Consider the following 20,183-nt stretch of genomic DNA (forward strand, 5'->3'; position numbering starts at 1 on the left):
ATTCATTTAAGGAAAAAGAATACTTTAATTTAGGGATAAATATAATTCGATATCAGTATTACCCGGAGCTTAATGTGATTATTTTAAACTGCAGCACAGATAAAAGCTCTTATGTTTCTCTGTTTCTCTTTAGGTGCTCGTCCAAATAATGAAATCATTTGCATGTGCTTGTCTAACCTTTAAACACCCTTATTTACTAAACCGAGTAAAAATGGATTTACTGTTACAAAACGACAAGAAAAAAAACAACATTAGTTAAAACAGCGCTGACTTTAGAGCAGCCACGTGCTTCTTAAATATCCCGTTATTATGTTTCTGTAACGCTGTTCTGTGATCAGGTCCACGTCTACAGGGACCTGCGGATTACATGAGAATAATCCCTTTAATGTCGATCAAAGCAATTTAGCCCTTTAGAAATTATTATTCTAAGCAGAAACAAAAAAGGAAGGGAATTACAGTAACAGGCTTTGTGTTATTTTAGACACAGTGTAAAACGGATGAAAACTACTATTGACTGAATAGTCAAGTACGGGATTTTTGTATTTGATATCTCGATTTAACAAATTAACAACAGAAAAGCAGATATGGTTGAAAAATGTGCACATTATGTATTCAAGAGGAATGAATTTACTGTATTACAGGTGTTTATATACAGCATCTCTACTGTATTTTTCCCTGTGAGACACACAGTCCGAATCACAGAAAATCCAAGAAAACATCAACCAAAACAACAGTATGACGAGACCACCAGCTGTCTGTCTGTTTCTATTTTTCGGTCTCTCTTTCACACGCTAGAAACCCAACAGCACATCTGTTTTTCTCCTGCTTTTTTGTCCCTGGGCATCAAAAAGCTGCAGGCACAATCCAAGTAAGACTTTCTGGATCTTTCTCTTGAAGACTGACATTCTGCCTATATCAAGTAGACCAAAAAATTGAGCATTCCTTTTGAAGAACTAAAGAGTTTGGGGTCGAGGCTTTCGACCGGCTTACACAAGACTGGAGCCCAATCCTAACAAAATAACAAAACAAGCCGTTCGCTAAAACAAAAAAGAACAGTTTACATTTGTGTTTAACCTTGAGAAATCAGTTCACCTGGCTGAACTATCCCTTTAAAGTCTATTTAGATGTCCTGTTCACTTTGAAAATCATAAAGAGACCACGAGAAAGCAAGAAAACATGGTGTGAATTCACAACACAGACGATGATTTTTTTAAGCGCTTGTTGTAAAGATGAAATGCAAAGCTATCTCTCTCACGCCGACCCGAGCAGACAAACACATTGTGTCCATTATAATTCACAAACACGGCCCCGCCGACTATTTTAACAGTATTAGAATGAGCCCACTTTCCAGCACAAGTGGCTGCACAAAGCACTCGTCTCTCCCTAATCTCCCCGATGCGAGGATGGGCGAACGACGCTCCGAGAAAAATAATATCAGCTCTAATATTCATTGTGTCGCGACGGTAAAGTGTTGTCTGTTACAAGAGAAGAGCAGATTACGCTCTGTGATTGCGGAAAGGACACTTGGATTACAGGAGAGGCTTTTGCATTGTAAATGAAGCCCCGCTCTGTGGAGTGGGGCCACGGACAGAGCCCACCAGCAACATGCTTATTTTGTAGAAGGTCACTCAATAAGATCTTTCCACAACCCCTCCCCGCTCTCCTCCGTCTTATTAACACTGACTGGCACGTATTAATGAAATCACCAGACACGAAGAGAGAGAGAGCGAAGGAAAAAAACACCTGACGTTATGCTTTGGTTTATAGACGGAAGCCCTTCATTAGCAAGGTTTTGGAAATGTCAGCTGTCGGCTATGAAGCGTTCTTCTCTATCAAAGCTATAATCTCAAACTGTCAGATTTCATCACATGACGGGCAGCTTCCTGTTTCCTGTTCCTGTTTTACCCTCTTTCATGTAGGAAGGGAGTGGGGTCGGGCAACAGGGGCCTGAGCTAAACCCAGATTGGCCGCTTGCTTTAGCATTGCTGTGCTAGAACATGATTGGTTCATTTACAGAACAAAATCATATAAATGTACAATCAAACTAAGCCTTTTGTCTGGTTTGGTCTTATTTCATAAACCAGTGATTCCCAAACTGGGGGCACTAAAATGGATTCAGGGGGGGCCATGGTTCTCTTTGGTTTTTCCAGCGGATTCTTCTAGGCTGCTCTGCGAAGCAGAAGATCGCCGTGTCAAGTGTCACAAAACCTCCAAAATGCCTATAGGAAGCCGTCAGCTCTAGTCTCTCTCATTATGACAAAATTAGTTGCTGGCATCAAACACGTGCCGCGACGGCTCTCACCTCACGCTACCTGCCAGTTAACCTGTTTGGAGTCCAGGAACGTTTGGCCCGAGCCATGCACGTGAATCATGACTCACTGTCTGTAATAAAACACACCGTGCATGTCGATTTTGAGACGGCAAAGTGCCAAATGAAATTATTAACGTCGGACTAACGTTTTCCTTTGTTATTTGTTTTGGGGTAGGACTGTCACCGATGCCTCTTACAAAATAAAAACATATATAATAAAGTATTCTCATAAGCTTGATTTTGTAACACACAGTCTCACTAGTAAAAAACACGGAAAACACATAAATCCAGAGGGACACAAAAAATATTAAACACATCTAAGTGGAGGGGAAAAAATCCCTTCCGCTTTCTGAAAATGTCAGTGACTTTAAAAAAGTATTAATCAAATAAAGTGATGTTGGCTCCAGGGTTCAGAATTAATTAAAGCATTTAACATGAATGTGCTAAATGGAACATTATACATTTGATAGCATGTAATTACTCTTTTAATAAATGATTCATGTTTCATTCCCATCAACTGATAATGCGAGTAAATCGTGAAGTGATTCGGCAAGGGCTCTTTTGGACCCTCGGATTGTGTTTGTGGGGATCAAATCACTGCTTCTGTTGTTTTTGTTCCAGCTGGGCACCATCAGTCCTCATTCAATTATGCAGGAGCTGCAGCACAGATAGCTGCTAGCTACAACCCACCATCCAAAAACCCGACTTCATGTATTTCTAACACCAAATAATGAATGCGTGCACTCTCTCTCTCTCTAGCGCATAAGCAGTGCAATGCCAGTGTAAAATTAAAGTCCAATGAAAAAAGCCAATTAATATAACTGGATGTATATTATATAATACAGTGCCCTCCACTTATATTGGCACCCTTGGCAAAGAAGGCTGTACAAACAAATCTGCATTGTTTCTCCTTTTGATCTTTTATACAAAAAAAATCTACAACATTTAATTAAATTAAAACAATTTGAAGTCGGGGGAATATCACATTGTGGAAAAAAATGATTTCTAATCCATGTTGGTCACAATTATTGGCACTTTTGAACTTTCTGCCATCTTCATTTGCATGATTTGTGAGGAGGTTTGAGACTATAAGGCAAGTCATTCCTTCATACAGAATCCATTAAGATCCTTCAAACATTGGTGCTCTCTTGTCCTCAGTTCATCCCACTCATTTTCTATAGTGTTCAGATCAGGGAACTGGGATGGCTATGGCTTTGGCAAGATCTTGATTTGGCAAGCCGTTTTGTATTTAGTGTAGCTCAACAGAACTATATTCTTTGGTTTTATCCATTGTGATAAATGATTAAGGTGTTTGCGCTTTGTGTTATTAATATGTATTCTCATGACTTGACAACGTCATGTTTCTGGTCACCTTGGTGTGCTAAGAAAATGTAAATATCAATGGGAATATACCTGGGAGATATTTTACTTTTATTGTGACCAGGATGTATAAGAGAACACATTTTTTTCATAATGTTATGTTACCCCCACTCTAAATTGTTTTACTTTAATGAAATGTTGGAATATTGTAGTTTTTTTTAAATAAAATATCAAAAGGAGAAACAATGCAGATTTATTTTGACAGCCTTCTTTGCTCATATTTACAGAGGGTGCCAATGTTAGTGGAGGGCATTGTATATATAACTGGATTTGCTCTACATCCCCGACACACCTGGACCGGGTTTCTTACGTTTTCACTTCTTTCTCTGCCACTGCTAATCTCTCAATCCACCTCGAAAGTGACTTTGAAATTAATGTTGACAATTCATTTTCATGAAAAGTACTCTGGCAAATCAGGCTGTAAAAACAATGTTGTAAAAACTTAACTTGGCAAATATGTACCTTTGTGAACGCGATCACATTAACGGTTATCAGCATATTTACTGCAATGTCACAGAAGAACCATACTTGTAAGAGCTATTTCTTTCTTACTTTTAATAATCTAAAAAACCTTTGGTGAAACAGAAAGATTAAAGGTTCTTTATGGATGCAACGATTTCTACGGCATCGTGAAGCACCTCTTTCATATTCATATCATATTATGTTGCTTTGTTGCGTTGGACTGCTTTTGTCTTTTTTAAACAGTCAATATAATTACAGCTTATTAAATCAATTCAAACCAAATTGCTTGACATGGACTAGTAACAGACCAAAACCGTTAAACACCTTTTAAGCAGCTTAGTTATATTGCTATAGTTATATTTTATTGTCTGCTGTATATACTACACTCCACATATGTGCATCTGTCATTGAGAAACCATATCGGTCAAACACGCCTCAACTATGAATAATGATTGACAAGACCTTAATTGACCCTTTCATTTTCACGCGGTCTCGTCCATTAGAGTTCTTAGTAAATCATCTGATTAGCGAGCCTACGAAATAATAACCGTCCGACGTAAAAGCGGTGCTATTGTTGTAGTGGACGCCAGAGAGGACAGATATCCCTTGAAAAACAAAAGGCAGCAGCGGTTTAAAGGGAAGACATAATTAAGGGCCAATCGTAGCTGTCTTCTGTGAGTGGAGACCCAGGGGACAACCTCTCTCTACCTGTCTGACCTTGGAAAATGGGAGTCCTTGACTGAGCCTGTGACCCCGTGATCTCCACTCACATCCAATCTCCCTCACCGGCAGCGGACGAGACCCTCCTCATGCAAATTCCATCTCCCCTGTGAGCCGCGGATAAACTAGCGCCTAATTCAATATTTTTTAACGATGTGAGTAATTTTTGCCAAGGGGTGGATCCGGGGCTAAAATTTAATATGAGATCACAAAAGATGTTCCCGGCGTTAATTCTGTAAATTAATGACTATCTGCCTTATAATGAAAGCATGCTGCCAAGAATCTGAATGACTTTATTCCTCTAATAACCAAATGCTTTTGGGGGGTGAAAAAATGTTCTGGAAAGTTTCCACTGAAGATGACTCGGAGAGTCCGGGTAGTATTTGCTCTAATTCCACAAATCAAACAGAAACACACTGTATGTTTGTCGGACAGATCTTACTTTCCCAGAGCGTTGCTCTTGCTCTCTTCAGAGGGTTAAGCCATTAGATCAGCCGTGGTCGTATCTATCACAGGCGCCATTAACCGCAGAGAGCTTTCACGGGTCCACTCGACTGGCTCACATTTCAGTAACCTTTAACAGCTCCCAGTCAGAAAGACAGGTTGCTCAAGTCCGGCTTCTCTCTGTATCCCTCCGCTCCTTTAATATGGCACTGTGCCACTTCCAGACAAAGCCGTAATCTTCTCTCTCCCCCCCGACTGAAGCCTCTCACTTCGGGGGAAAAATGGAGGGCGTCAGTAGCCGTGGGCCGTGTGGATTTTGTCTGCTGATACGTGGCACTTTACCTCAGGCTATGCATATGAGCCATTACACAGCCAGCGCTCGGTGGGACATTAGTCAATATTCCAATCAGCCTTTGGATCGGTACCAATTCATACGAGCACCATTAAACTGAAGAGCGTTCTGCTTTAAAACATGCACGCATTACGTTAAATAGATGCCAATGATCATATGGAGAAAATGAAATGCGTCTCACAACTACAGATAATGCAAATAACTAAAGAAAATATGTTTAGGAGGCACTGTATGTAAATAAAGTACAGTGTATTGTATATATATCTATATCTATATAGATACATCTTTGTAGACTTTATAGAAGTATAGAATAACATATCGTCAGCGTATTGTACATAATGTACAGTGCAATACATTTACAAATCATCGTCATGAGAAAAATGTCTAAAACTTACTGCCCCAAATTTAGATGTCAAAATATACCGTTATTGCCAATGACCGTGATATTAATAACCGTGATTATAGATATTGTGTTAATGCTACACATATGATAATCTCATAAATGATCTATAGTACCAGTATCTGGTATCATTGTAGTTGCTGATTTTGCACCCAAAAGGAGACAAAACATATTAAAATTTTGAACGTATATCCCGATAGTGTGTTTATCAGGAAACCTTCTGGCCACGATAATTGTAACCCAGATGCCAAATCATGTCTTTACAATAGGGTTCAGAAGTGAGGGATAGGGTATCATTAGCTAAAATACAATACAATAGAAATATGTTGTTGGTTGTGGGGTTTCAGAGCAAAGAAAGCGGTGTTAGCAGCAACACGTCTCCGACTCCAGCCAGCGCAATACATCTGCCAAGAGAAACAATAACTTACACAATTAATTTGGAAGGACAAAAAGGGTAAAAATCTCCCCGCGTTCTTTTCTCCGGCGTGCCTGATTTTTATCGAGCCCACAAAGCTCCCTTAGATCATCTTAATCCACTGTGGCAAAGTAGCTGAATATGAGATTCAGATTGTCTTAGAAATTCTGTGCAACCAATCAGCTTCCTGACATTGCTTTTCCCTTCAACCTTCAGAACTTGTGACAGCCAAGACCAAAAGCCAACTCACAAAGGAGTGTAAAATCGGCAAACCCAGCCAGCCGGCCGCTTAATCCGCCCAACAAAGATTGGGCCTGACACTTCTGAGCAACTCCACGTCCAAATACTTTATCAATCATAAAACGATATACGGAACATATATAGCCTGCTATTTAAATAGGACCTAACATCAAAAGCGTATAGAGACAGAAAGACATCATAGAGTACAAACTGCAGTTCAGACTGTAGGTGAAATTGTGCTGTTGTAAGCAGAAGACGCCATTTTAATCTGACCTTCTCTTTAAAAATGTGGTTTATTCTGTTAAACACATGACCAAAATATGACATCGCGGAAACACTCCATATTGTGATGTTTTAATTTTTTGCAGGGGATTTAATTGAAAATAAAACCCTGATGTATGGTGTTTATGTTTTTGTAAATCACATTTATAATAATATATATATGTATAATATATACCATATTACAGAAAATCTTGGTACATGAAAGGTATAAAAAACATTCAAAAAAGACAACCACACCAGGGTTAAATATTCATGCGGTCGTGACTATATTTTTAGCATAATTCAGCCCTACTTTGCCATTTAAAATTACATTATTTCTAAAAACATATAAATATACAAATCGAATCAGTTAAAAAAACTTAGCACTTATAATTTCAAGTCATGTGACACTTTAACAGTTTTTTAAAACAAAAAGTTAAAAAAAACAACCACAGAATAATATGTCCTTTCTCATCTTGGTTTGTTCTTTGCGCTCGCATGTAAATAACACGAATCGGTTCTGCCCACAGAAAGCCAGCCAGAAAAAACTACTACGGTATGTACGGAAAAGCTAAATCTTTACCGGTTGAGACATTTCTATTGCCGCACAATATGTCCCCTCATACTCCCCAGGCACTATTAAGTAATATTTTTATTTAAAATAAAACACATATTTCTAGATTACCTGACAAATCCCTCACTATCCCTTTAATATAGTCCATACAGCCTCGATATATTGCTGACAAGAGGGGAAAGAAATCCTGAACAATGCTACGGCATGACTCCCATTCCAGGACTCGTCTAACCTCTGTCCGTTTCCGTACACGTCCCCCTCCTTCGGCTCTCCATAGAGGCCTGTTACAGATCACTGGCCACTTTGAAAATCAAGAAAATGAAAATCAACTCAGGGGAGAAATCTGCAGAGGCAATAACCCCCCAGTCACATACCAGCGCTTCTCCATAAAGGGCCAGTGTCACCGCTGTAGGTGGCAATCGAAGACCTAAGACCCTCTCCGACTCCAACACCAGCGTTACCACTGCAATTGTTCGTACGGACGCCCCAAAACAAATCAAATCACACACTAAATAAAACACACTATTGGTGTTCCCTTTAAAAGAGGAAAGGATTTGCTCACTTAAAATTGAAAATTGGGTCATTGTTTATCCGCCCTGATATCGTTTCAAACCCGTATGACTTTATTTATTTTATGGAGCACAAATGGGATATTGTGAAGGATTCTTAAGGCTGCCATTACAGTGAAGGGGGACCGGGCCTTTCAAATGGATAGTTCACCCAAAAATTATATATTCAACCTCAAGTCATTCAAGTCCGTATGACTTTCTTTCATCTGCCAAACAAAAGAAGAAGATATTTTGAAGGATGTTAGTAACCAAACCACATTGGTCCCCATTGATTGTATGAACACAAAACCACAGAGACATTTCTGAAAATATCTTCTTTTGTGATACACAGAAAAAAGAGTCACATAAATGAAGATGAATCAATTATGACTTTTATGTTAGCTATCCCTTTAAGTCATGATCTTGGAACAATAATGAAAGGATAAAGTGAACCTTCTCTTTAAATATATCAGTGTCAAAGCTATCTCCTCTCATTTACTTCCAACTTTCTCTCTCTCTCTCTCTCTCTCTCTCTCTCTCTCTCTCCCTCTCTCTCCTCATCTGGTGTGTATTCTTTTATTGGAATCACTTATCTGTCAGCGGTCTGTGCATCTGAATAGCGCTCGAAACATTCGCTCAAATCAATAAACTCTCATTTTCTTGTAACAGTTTCATATTAATCGGGAGCGGGGCGGGGGTCCGGCCGGACGGCGGCTTTGGTTCAAGTGAGATGAAGATGAGAAACAGCAGGGGGCCGTCGCGAACCCTTAATGAAAACCTCCCAACAACCCCTCCATTTCTCTTTCTTTCTCCTCTCCATCCGCGCCGGTCTGATGAGTTTTCATGCTGATCAAATATAAGCAGAAATGGCCTTTTGAAGCTCTGGTCAATTTTCCCTCCATGGTCCTGATAAATCCAGACATTGCACAATCACAAGCCAAAAATCTGTGTCTGTTTCCCACAGCGCTGAGCGGATGAATTATTGAACAGCAGACGGTGAGAGAGACATACATACATACGCATAAACGCATCTGCAGGTACGTTCACAAATCCCCATCCGCAATCCAGTTCTTGGGGTCTGATCATGCGATGAGCTCAAGAGCGGCGATGGGTGATACTGTTTTATACCTGCTGCTGTTTCACACTTTAGACTTCACAAAGAGAGTAAACAATGTTGCACTTTTAAAACATTACACGGTTATTTGAGCCAAAGACTTACGGTTTGTCTGGTTAGCTCCTGCCGGTAGATGACGTAACTACTGCAGCGATCAGAACCCCAAACATTCTCTCATCTACCAAGTGGCCATTTATCCTGACCCAATACGTGTTCTTTCAATTGCAAATATTTCATAATGTTCCCTGGTTTGTTAGGGAGGACTCAATTAAAATTCATGAAATGGATTCATATTTTCCCTTTTGGGATAATCGAGATATCTCTTTAAAAACCAATAGTTTTGCAATTTCACAAAAGCTATAAAATAAATGTCGGACTCAATTGATCAAATTTAATTCATGCATTTGGCAGACGCTTATCCAAATAGTTTCATTCTGGGAATCGTAATCATGACCTTTGCCGTGCTAAAGCAATACTCACTGTCACTATGTATTAAGACAATCTGTTCTCCTATCCCTGCCCAAAATCCAACCTATCGGGTGCAATGTTTGGCAAAAGTCTATAATAAGTAATGAAGTCTAATTAGTTAAGACAACAGTCAACTTTCTCTATTTGGTTACAGTGTTGAATCTGTGTTGGATTTCCTGCTGCTCGGTACGACAGTAATTACCAAAGGCCGCATGCGGGGCGATAATGTTGCCTTACATTTATAATCCGTCTGCCCCATGCAAACCCACAGCGCCAATCTCCAGCGAGAGAGATGTCCTCGCATATCTCAATTATTTCTTTCCATCTCATCTCTGTGATTCCATGTCTGATGCATATTATGCACAAAAGACAAAATCACAAACTGCTATTTGGCTGGGTTTACACCAATTCTATAATGCGTGCACAGAACATATACAAACGTATATTGCATCCCGTGTACATGTATATCCAATATCCATGTATTGTTCTGATTCTCCCCGTTCTCTGTGATCTGGCATAAGGACGCCGCCAAAGTTGGTCGTAACAGTTATGTGATTTATGCTGAGACTGTCCAGGACACCTTGAGCAGAAATACAAACATCCCGACTTACAAGAGCCACCACACAGAAGACGACAGACAACTTACCACACAGACACACACACACACACACACACAGGTGTCTGTGATCGCAGTTCACAAGCTCGCCACGGCTTAAAGGTTAACATCTGTGTTTGCTTCTGAAACACGCCGACAATCTTGCCGATTCTGGTATCTTAGTAACAGGTTGTTACTAAGCCAGGACTGATATCTACATGCGCTACACCAGGGGTATTCAATTAAAGGTCCTGTCTTTATATTTTCTTCCAAACGGACGTCCGGACAATATGTTTGTTGTAAATAAATAAATATTTAATCCATTTAGCCCAGTTGGATATACTGTATAAAATATATGATATATGTAGCCCATGTATAGGCTCTGTAGTGTTAGGGGAATGCCCTCTTAATAGAAGTCTGATAATTGATATTTGCAAATAAAAGAAAACTACTGACAACATGCAAACAGCAGTAATGTAACAATTAAAATGGTATACAACAATTCAAACCATAATCACAAAACAGAGTTACTAACTAAATTGGCCTTTCCACGCCAAGTAGTTGAATCAATCTTTATATAACTTCCCAATCAAAAAGTTTTTCATTACAAAATGTGAGCCTGCTTGTGAAAACCCAGCAAAAGTCCTTTATAAAATCATCCTACAGAATATTCTGTGAAAATATAACAATATCGTCAATATTTACTGAATAATAGCAAAATCTTAGTGAAATGAATGCTTGATATATTAAAATGAAGCGCGAAAAAATATATTAGAGGATATAGCGACGAAAGATCAATTACATAAATGTTCCTGAGAGCAACTGTGATGTGATTCTCAGTTGTGAAGACGCGCGGCTCAATTTAAACTACCAAAATAGTAAAAAGTTACAAATGGTTTATTAGGCTATGTCTGACGGTCTGGATGGAACGAAGCAAAGGTCCGGAATGCGGACCACAGTCCAGCTATTGAGGATGACTGCGCTAGACCTTAAAAATCATTCAACAAAGATGTAAGGCAAACAACCGGATTTTTAAAAGAGGACAGTCATGAAAAAGATGACCGAGGTACAAGCATTTGACACAATCGGTCATGACTCATGACTCAAGCTTTGGGAAAACTGTTCTGAATTGTGATGTTTATGGCGTCACGGGTCATTACCATAGAACCATACATATTTCAACAATACCCTTTTAGTATTTAGCACTCCAGGCTGATAAACAACAGTTTGAAAGAAGAAAAAAGCTGATTTAATTCTAAAAAAAGAAAAACTGATTATTGTACAAGCAATCTTGAGTAAAATGTACAAAAACATTCAATTTTTTTTATAAAGATTACATTCAATGTGTATGTGTGGATACCAAGAGTGAGAGATCTTTTGGAGTACTTTCTCATATCAAGACATGCCAGATATCTTCATCTGCGGCTCGAGACGACTAGAACAGTAATGTGCACAAAGTTAGGCAGAGATGCTCTCTCTCTCTCTCCTGAGACTCCATCGATCGCCCTGTCCATTCACCCATATGCTCTCTCTGCTCTCTGCTCATCTGGGATGGACCGATCTCCATACTGTTCATTAAGCTTGTGTCTCTCAGCTGGAAGAAAGCTTGTTAACTCTTTCTTATGACTTAAAATGGCTTGGACACAAGGGAGTGTGGGAGTGAGAAGACCCCTCAAACCAGCTAATGCCTGTTTGTGTGTGTGAATCATAAATTCAAGTTATATTTGCTATCAATGTAACATTAAGCAACATTATGATTAAGATTCATGTATACATCTTTATTAAAAGCTTAAAAAATTAAAGGGGTTTAATTGAAGGGGTTTAGACAAGACTAAAAACAGTGCTAATAAATAACAGAGAAACTTGCGTAAGAGATTTCATCCCCCTTTTTTAATGTCAGAGAACAGATTGACTTTGAAATTGTGTACGTGTCTAATAGATCCCATCTTTTATTTCGCATCCATTCGTGAACGACTGATGAGGGCCGTTGGGTGCTGAATTCAGCCCGGCCCCTGGACGCCCCTTCACTACGCTGTATTCAAATGCTTTGTTTGTTCCAGTCCGAGTCTTCTGAAGGTGAAAACAGTCACACAATGAACAGCTTTGTCTGATATAAATGAACACCGTCAGTGTCTTCATCTGAAAACAAACTATAGACGTAAAATCAGGAAATCGTCTGCGAGCATATTAGCAATGACCTTGACAACTAACATTGACACTAAAGTCATTTTTGACTATTTAAAATGGAGCATCAAAATCAAGAAGCCATGAAAGACTGTGTGCTACTGCGATTCAATTCATATTCAATGAAAAATGTATTTTTTACTAGTAATTATAATAATGTAATTTGCGCCAAGTGATAAAGCATAAAACACTAGGCTGTTATAAATGCTGAATATAAACGACATGATTTTTTGACGATTAATGCTCGTAATAATCAACCAGGTTGAAACATCATAAGTATGAAATGGTGTAAAAATTTAATTCAATTATAACAAAGGTGTGTAAATTTCTTTCGAATGTTGCTCATTTAGCAAGTAAAGAATAATGTACAGCCATTATCACAAAATATACTTATATATTAATTTATTTGGATGAGATTACTTTGCTTATTAGACGACTACCTAGCAAATAAATTAATAAACATACACAAAATACTGATTTGTGTTCGTGTTTGTTGTAAAGTGATGGATAAATTTGGGTCTGGAATCCCTAATGTTTATATTTCACATCCATAATACAATGTTAATTTATTTTAATCATTTAATTTAATCTTTACTTTCCATATACTCTGTCTTGTTTCTGCATGTGTCCGTGGCAATCAAAATGTACAGCAGCTCGTCTCTGATAATAACTGACAAAATCCTGCGGCACCTTTTCAGAAGAGCGGCGTTTGATAAGTAATGCCGCGCGCAGGAACACGCGGTCTGCGTGATAAATCAGACAAGCCGCGCTAGGGAAGGAGAGCAGTGGATTTCTGTCAGGAAGAGAGATCATTCCATTTCTACTTGAGAAAAGCACAATCAATCCATTATGAGGGCGCACTCTCTTGTAAATCTGGGATTTATGCTAGCGCGTCTCCACTCGACTGTTCTCCAAAGCAGCTCTGATTTACCGAGTCCCAGCATCAAAATAAAGGACATAATCACTGCGGGAGAGAGACTGCGCAAGGGCGATCGAGAGCGCTAATAGATACGTTTCGTAATAGACATACTGCATAAATCACAGGGAGTGTTGCTGTGTGCCACATGGTTGCACGACTGAAGTATTCTGTATGCACTGTATGATTCTGACCACAGATTTGTGGAGAGAGAGATACACAAATCATATATATGAAAAAATATATACATATAATGTGTTTCAAACAGATGGTGTTTCGTCAGGCCTGGTGGAGGCCTGTCTGCTGTCTGTTTAAGTTCAGCTATCCGCTGGTAAGGACATCCGTCCGTGTGAATGGAGGCCTGGCTGCCGCCCAGCAACTAATTAAAAGACTGCTGAGTTCGAGAAAGAGGAGGCTGAGATCTTCCTCAAGACGCGTGACGGATCTTGACAGCCGATTCCCTCTGATCAATTTATACAAACAAAAGGCACAGATTCATCATACTGGATTCTGCCGAAAGCTGCCTGGGCGAGCGCGATTTCCATGCCATCGATACCTGCGGAATCCCGTGCATTAAGGTGAGCCTGTGGGATCGGCAAAGCCATCATAAATCAGCCCGGAAAACAAGTGTAGCGGCGAGAGATAAGCTATGTGCGGACAGCTTTACTGCGAGCAGACACGACCGAGAAATGGATGAGACGTATACACCTGGATCAATGTCCAGTTGGAGATCGAAAAAGAAGAGGAGGAGTGAAAAAAGGCAACTTTCTACATGTCTATTGGTCGAACCGCACCACTGGCAAATTCTCCCGTACCACATGTGCGATTGGTATTCCTGGGATTACTCGGAGGTTGCAGTGTTCGGCTTTGGTGCTTCAGGATGGAAGTAAGACCAAAGTAACCCTCTTTGCACCACTGAAGAGCAGCTTTACTTATGGGAGAGCCTGGATATCTTGCTGAGCGGGGTTTGCTGAAATGTACAAATGCTTAAAATATAAACTATAACCTCCTTTTTTAGAGGGTATGTTGAGACTGTATCTTGCCGGAAGAACTATCCAATGAAATAACATGCCAGGAGTATCAGATTAATATGATATAGTCTGCAAATGTAATGAATAGAGAGGGAAGATCAGATACAACAGTTACACACTCCCCAAATGCATTACAGAAGTGTCTCTTTGAGACGCCAATTCCCCTGAAAGCGATTTGGCTTACGGTTCCTCTTCTGAACAGGAAATGAGCCTGAGAGAGGGAGGAATATATCCCTGGATGCCAGTCGACAGACGAACGCTCCTGGAGAGTCACATATGCACCCATAAACACACACAAACACATACACACTATTACAAAGGCAAGCACGCAAACAAACACACACACACTGTTGTGGTTATTTTTAATGCTATGAAGAATCACTCGTGGGTTCCATTGCCAAAAGATAGACTTTAAAATCAAAGAAACAAAGCCGAGTTGCCTGCAGAACAACTGAAGAGCATTGTTTCAAACCCACACATATATACAGTTCCGCTGGATTACGTGTCACTTCTGAAAGGTGGGACCAAGTCATTGCTTTGCAAGTCACAAATCTCAAGTCTTTGCGTGCAAGTCTCGAGTCAAATCCCGAGTCACGACAGATAAGTCCAAGTCAAGTCAAGTCCCGAGTTACGACAGGTAAGTCCAAGTCAAGTCGCGAGTCACAACAGATAAGTCCAAGTCGAGTCAAGTCCCAGGTCACGACAGGTATGTCCAAGTCAAGTCAAGTCCCGAGTCACGACAGGTAAGTCCAAGTCAAGTCAAGTCAAGTCCCGAGTCACGACAGGTAAGTCCAAGTCAAGTCAAGTCCCGAGTCACGACAGATAAGTCCAAGTCAAGTCCCGAGTCATGACAGATAAGTCCAAGTCAAGTCCCGAGTCATGACAGGTAAGACCAAGTCAAGTCCCGAGTCACGACAGATAAGTCCAAGTCAAGTCCCGAGTCACGACAGGTAAGACCAAGTCAAGTCCCGAGTCACGACAGATAAGTCCAAGTCAAGTCAAGTCCCGAGTCACGACGGCTAAGTCCAAGTCAAGTCAAGTCAAGTCCCGAGTCACGACAGATAAGTCCAAGTCAAGTCAAGTCCCGAGTCACGACAGATAAGTCCAAGTCAAGTCAAGTCCCGAGTCACGACGGGTAAGACCAAGTCAAGTCCCGAGTCACGACAGGTAAGTCCAAGTCAAGTCCCGAGTCATGACAGATAAGTCCAAGTCAAGTCCCGAGTCACGACAGGTAAGACCAAGTCAAGTCCCGAGTGACGACAGGTAAGTCCAAGTCAAGTCAAGTCCCGAGTCACGACAGATAAGTCCAAGTCAAGTCCCGAGTCATGACAGATAAGTCCAAGTCAAGTCCCGAGTCACGACAGGTAAGACCAAGTCAAGTCCCGAGTCACGACAGATAAGTCCAAGTCAAGTCCCGAGTCACGACAGGTAAGACCAAGTCAAGTCCCGAGTCACGACAGGTAAGTCCAAGTCAAGTCAAGTCCCGAGTCACGACGGGTAAGTCCAAGTCAAGTCAAGTCAAGTCCCGAGTCACGACGGGTAAGTCCAAGTCAAGTCAAGTCCCGAGTCACGACAGATAAGTCCAAGTCAAGTCCCGAGTCATGACAGATAAGTCCAAGTCATGTCAAGTCCTGAGTCACGACAGGTAAGTCCAAGTCAAGTCAAGTCCCGAGTCAAGACAATCAAGTCCAAGTCCTCCTCAAGTTTAAACTTCAAAAGTCTTTAACAAGTCATTAGTTCTCTTTCCCCAAATCAGTTTCACTGTATGAAATAGTTTCGTAGATTTATTTTAATATATGTCAAAAAGGCTTCACAATGTTTTCTATGAGATGAAGTTCAGACTATTTTCACTAAGGGCACTGTGGTACACATTTACTTCACACACCTGACTGAAGATATAGCTTATAGATAATAGCTGTATGGGACACACCAGCTATTTTAACCAATCACATTTTGGGTCTGACCTCTATAATTGTAAAAACACTGTATACTAGAAAACTGAATTTCGGTATTAACGAAAAACATTTTTGTTCTTATATCTTGAAAACTATATTCAAGGTTTCCAGTAGGAATACTAAAAAAATGTCACAAACGGAATGCAATTTTCATTAAATGATACATTGTATAAATTAAATTATTTATTGTTAAAAATGAATTATTAAGTTTCCAATAACATGATTTTAACTTCTTTGCCAGCCTGCCTAATGCCTTCCATTTACACAATATCCTTAATGGTGTAAATTAAATGTCGTATACAACATAAATAAAAATTATATTGTGAGGTGAATAAATAATGTCAGGATTAATTATCATGTAAAATAATGCATTGACTATGAAACACATTTGAACACATTGAACATTTTTGTAAGACTACAGAAAGTGAGAAAATATTCTGCGGCGTAGTAATGACCAGGCAATGTGTTTTAGTAGTAGGTTCACTCTTTTCTTCATTATCTCTTACCTTTCTCTAACTCTGTGTCCTTCAGTCTGTCTAACTCTTGCACCCGTTTGTTCTCCCTGCCCTCCAAAATAAAAACAAACATTATATTTCAATCCATAAAAATACAAACATATCTTTAACATATGTTGTCGTTTGGGCCCCACCTGATTTATGTGTGTGTTATACACAATTTCTAAATTGAAACACTACATTCTACAATCATACTTTACGCTTTTATTTCTATATCTATATATTGCATGCCTGACTCCTGACTGGTGTTGTTTTTGAATTCTCAGCATCTGTCAGCGAAAGCTTTTTTGCTACACTGGTCTATGTACCATATTTGGATGTTTACCAGTGCACATATTTAACTTTGCATACATTGCACAACTTGTAAATGTCACAGAGCTATGTATATCTACAGGTTGTGTTGGTCTTCATATTCTGACCAAAGGGCTCTTTACTTCACTCATGATACACGATGCACAATACCACATACTTGAAAATCTTCCACACACAATGCATCCATAAACAAACACACACACACTATTACAAACGCACCCATGCACACACACACTATCACATACACACTATTACAAACGCACGCGCACACAAATCCTTGGAGCAAAGCTCAGGCCAAGACTTTCCACCTTGTATCAGACAGCTTCATTTTTAAAATCTGCAAAGACAAACCGCAAGAGGATGATCCACACCAAACAAAACTCTACAGCCGCTACACTGATATACAGATGCATGTTTTATTGTATTAAAGGTTTGACTTTTTTGAATCACATTTCTACAGACGGTTTCATCAGACGTACTAGATAACTCGAAGATAACTTCAGGCCTGCTCTTGATTATAATATAAAAATTTATTTTATATTAATTTTATATACATTTTTGCATGAAAACTACTCAACAGTTATTGGTTCTTTGTGGAGGTCTATCGGATGTTAAGATGAAAACCGTCTACATATAGAATATCTACATAAAGAATGTGTCCACGCACAGTTTATCATCGTAGTTGTTTTTGCACCCCTGAAAACTCCTGGAAAGGCATCATCCCCACGGGCTCTCCGTGCCTGAAGTGTTCTGAGTATTTTACATTCCAAAAAGTGACTTGTTCGCCTCTGGGCCTTTGCTTCCCCAGAAGCCTAAATGTGTGTTAGAAGCCCAACGGCCTTTCATGTCTAATACCACGATATTACCCTCAAAGGAGAGATAAACTTTCCCAGCACAACGTCTAATCCAGGCTTCGATGGGGAAGAGCGGGGCCTTTGACAAGTGTCTTTGTACGTCGGTGTTTGGACTTAACTTTTCCAGCAGAAATTCAACGGCACCTGAAAAAAAGTCAGTTCAAGTGAAGCGGAACACGCGGTAAAGTTCAAAGACGTGAACGCTGCACGATAAAACTCAAGAAACCGGTGCGTTAACACTGACGGAGCCTTATTTAGATTGTGTGGTTTCACAGAGGACAGCGGACCAATACAAGCCTCTTATTCCACACGCTCGTGATTTCATTTGAAGCACTTTGAACGGCACAGCCTTGATACCTGAAGGTACGGTCCACAAGTCTCATTTATCATTTCCGGCCTGCTCGGGAATGCTCATTTGCACCTCTTCTCTTTGGCCAAGGGGGTCTCGTCTACCCCCTGACAGCGCCAGCGTTCAAAGGGGTGCCCGAGGAACAGATTGATAAATCCTCACCATGATAATATCATCGGCACAGCTGGCTAAATCTGACATGATATTTCTCACCCGCCACCGCCGGAACCCCACTATTCCCTACCGATGCGCAGCGTTTACATTTTTGGGAGAAGAAGGTGACAGAAGATTTGCGCAGGACAAACTAGCTTGTCACCGAAGGACATGCCAGCCAGCTGTTAGGGTGTTGGAAACATGACAGATCGCTATGTTTTACCTCGGATTAATTCACTTATTAGAGTTACACCCAAATCACCCGTCACTGTCAAATCACATGTCACGGTGTGGAAAGCGTGTCAGGTACGCTCCATCCGCACACCTTCCCCATTACCTCTCAGAACCGCTGTCAATACAATAAATGTAAATTTACCCAGCAGGCATAGAGAGCCGGCCTAACGGGAAGCTCACTGCATCTGAAATTAAAGAAGGAGAGAGACGAACGGATTTCAACAGCCTCGGGCACACGTCGCACCTGTTTATTGACAGTTTGAGCTGCGATCGCTTGTATACGAGGTGCTGGAAAATAAAAGTGTATTTGTACTGTACTTGTCAGAATGTGTGTTTGTCAGTATCCTGCAGCGAATTGCGTATGTGAGTCAGTGTTGCAGGACATGTCGGTGTGGGTGCTGTACGGGTTTTACTAGGCAGTGATGTTTACAGTAGCTGGTGGATGCAGGGGGGGGGGGGGGGGGTTTGGGTAGATTGTGTCTCTCAGGTGGAGTAAAGCATGAAATTCACATGTAATGTGTGACAAGCCTTACTGCTTGATTACTGAACAGAATTTACAGGATCAGCACACACACGCCACATCCTCCAATACACAAATACAGACAATTTGACAGCAGGGTGAAAAAACTGAACAAAAATAGCATTTTAGCCCATCCTTATAGTCAAAGTTGCATTTTACGACAAAATATTTTTCCATTACAGTTTTATTTTATATAGAAAATTGAAATCCTCCTACTAAGTCTACAGTAACAAAAATATGTATATTTTTATATTAATATATATATAAATAGATAAATTAAATATAAAAATATATTTTTTATTATATGTTTTATTCATATTCACTGAATTTACGCTGATGCAAAAACACGTTTGTAGTCAAACTAAATGATTTTAAAAAAAGACTATAAATTATAAATATCTTCTTAATTGACTTTTAATCTCCGATATATTTTGATTAATACTTTCATTACATAGTAAATTCTATACAGCTGCAAGTGCTTACAAATCTGACTAAAAATAAGCTTCATTTTCTTTATGCAAAATATATGACAGTACCTTTTTTATTTAGATGTCATTGTTTTACATCCGCCGTATCTTGGAATAGCATGTACCCGCGAATATGATTATATTAATTGATCTGCCATGTCGCGACAGCATCAACAGCAGCAACATCAGGTAAAAATGCACTGCTGCACTCACAAGGAACAACATTTAGATTTTCTTTTTGTAAGTTTTGCATCACATGACAGTCATGAATACAAGTCCAATGTCCCCAAAATGCATAATCTAAAAATCTAAGGCTCCTGATTGGTTAAACGTGCTGGACATCAGAAGTCTAGTGAGGATCAGAACGGCTGGTTCACTCGCAGTACTTGTCAGAGACTCGGTTTGTGCC

At 39.9% G+C, this 20,183-nt stretch overlaps 1 protein-coding gene across 1 annotated transcript in view; it reads right to left on the bottom strand.

Moving 5' to 3' along the window:
- The window catches only part of npas3 (neuronal PAS domain protein 3), a gene marked incomplete at its 3' end in the record, with an annotated part of 208,956 nt that overhangs the window by 33,758 nt on the left and 155,015 nt on the right, over positions 1 to 20,183 (bottom strand). The gene's annotated exons all lie outside the window — the stretch shown is intronic.

Source organism: Barbatula barbatula (assembly GCF_947034865.1).
Source record: "Barbatula barbatula genome assembly, chromosome: 6".
In the NCBI taxonomy this organism is placed as follows: Eukaryota; Metazoa; Chordata; class Actinopteri; order Cypriniformes; family Nemacheilidae; genus Barbatula; species Barbatula barbatula.